Here is a 1877-nt window from a genome sequence, read left to right on the forward strand (position 1 = left end):
GCTGCCCGCCACAGCACCCCGCCTGCCAGCCCCGCCCCCGCGGAGGAGGAAGATCTTATCGCCTTAGGTGCTTCAGGAGTTTCAGGCTTTCTCAGCAGCCAGATCTCCCCCTCCCCCCAGCCCCCAGGCCTTGCCCCTCCAGCCTCTGGCAGGAAGTGGGCTGGCCCTGGGATTTCAGTCAACTGCCCCCATCAGTGTGCTAGCTGAGTCGCCAGAGCCAGAGCCCGGCCCTGGGGAGATGGCTGTGGTCTCAGCCGCCGAGAGCAGTGGAGAGAGCTCGCCGCAGCCCCATGTCGCAGCCAGGTGAGGTGCCGCCTCGCCCTCACTCTGCTGGGGCGGTCCCCAGGTACCGGTAGCTCCCTTGGGGTCCCTGCCACTGACCGCGGGGGCTTGAAGTAAAGGTCACGGGGAAGGGGCTCTTACTGGCAAAGCCCACCCCATAGAGTCCTGCTGAGGAGGCTTGTGGGGTGATAGTCTGTGAAGTGGGGGTGCTGGGAGGTCTCGGGTTCGGGACCAGATTGGTGCCTTACTTGGCGGTGTAACCGGCAGGTTGGTGGTGTCGCCAGGCAATGCTGGGGAGATGGGGTGGCCTGGAGGGCATGCTCTCTCTCCCTTCTCCCGTGGCTGAAGCCTCCTGCCCTTAACTGTGTGTGGAGTACGGTGGGGATGGGACTGCTGGGGGACAGAGCCTTCCCTGGGGTGCCCTTCCTACCCCCACAACCAGGATCCCACGCCTACTGGGGAGATGCCCCCCAGAGGGAAACAGCAAGGTGAGCCCCGTGTGTGTGGGCGGGGGGAGAGGGGGTGGTCAGAGGGTACGAGGTCAATGGGATCCATCTCTGGCTACTGAGCTCCTGCTTCGCCCTCTCCCAGCCCCCAGAGGCCCCCACATCCCACAGTCTCTGCCCCTTGGAGCCTCTACTGCCCCCGACTGGGTTCCATCCTGGGCAAGAGGCTTCTGACTTATGCCTCCGTCTCCTCATCTGAGAAAAGGAGTCATAATAGTAGCGGCTCAGAGCGCTGCCGTGAGGGTAAATGAGGTCATATCTGCAAAGTGCTCACGGCAGTGCCGGGCACAGAGGGGCTGAGTATTAGTCACCCTCCTCATCCTCTTCCTCATCCTCCTGTCGTCATTGCCATCATTATCAGCATCCTCTGACTTGAATCAGAGGGACTGGGCGGGGGTCAGCCCCTTGGGCAGCTCTGCGTCAGCCTTGGCATCTGCCAGCAGGCGACCTGACGCCCACCTCGCAGGGTGCTGGTGGCCCATGAGTCAGTCGGCGGCCGGTGAAAGGCGCGGGCGGTTGTGTGAGAACCTGGACAGAGCGGCCCGGGGCTCGGCGTCTGCCTCGTCCTCCCTGAGGCTGGGACCTTCCTCGCTCTGTGATCTTGAGCAGGTTCTGGAGCTGAGCCTCGGTTTCCTCTTCTGCAGGAGGGTGCAGCCTCAGAGCTGGCTAGGAGCCCCCCGCACCCCCCCGCCCTGGCGCCCACGCTCTCCTGTCTGTCCTGGCTCTGGCATACCCTTTGCCCCTGGGTATGCCGCTGCACCCTCCAGCAAGGCTTGTCCTGCTGGCACCGTGGTTGGGCACTGGCTTCCTGCACTCTCGCATGCCCTTGCCCCCCTCCTCTCACCTGGGGCTTTGTGCCGGGCCCTGTCCTGGGCACGGGTTGCCTGCTGACACCCTCCAGGGGCTGAGGGCGCCTGTGCCCGGGTTGTGATCTAGGACTAAGGGGAACAGTGGGGCTTGCCAGGAGAGCCCTTTGGCTGGGCTCTGCACCCTTTGGGGTCCCAATCCTGTGCCCTGTAATACGTGGAGGCTCCAAAGAAAGAAGCAACCAACCCCACCCTGGGGAGCTCAGCCTTCAGGGGGGACGGT

The 1877-nt window shown here is 64.2% G+C and overlaps 1 protein-coding gene across 1 annotated transcript in view; it reads left to right on the forward strand.

The window, feature by feature from the left end:
* Window positions 1-203: 203 nt before the first annotated feature.
* The window catches only part of IL2RB (interleukin 2 receptor subunit beta), a 38166-nt gene continuing 36492 nt past the window's right edge, over window positions 204-1877 (forward strand). The window contains exon 1 of the mRNA XM_006757427.2: window positions 204-303. The gene's annotated coding sequence lies outside the window, so the exon portion shown is untranslated. The remainder of the gene's footprint in view (window positions 304-1877) is intronic.

The sequence above is a fragment of the Myotis davidii genome, unplaced genomic scaffold, assembly GCF_000327345.1.
Source record: "Myotis davidii unplaced genomic scaffold, ASM32734v1 scaffold514, whole genome shotgun sequence".
NCBI lineage: Eukaryota > Metazoa > Chordata > Mammalia > Chiroptera > Vespertilionidae > Myotis > Myotis davidii.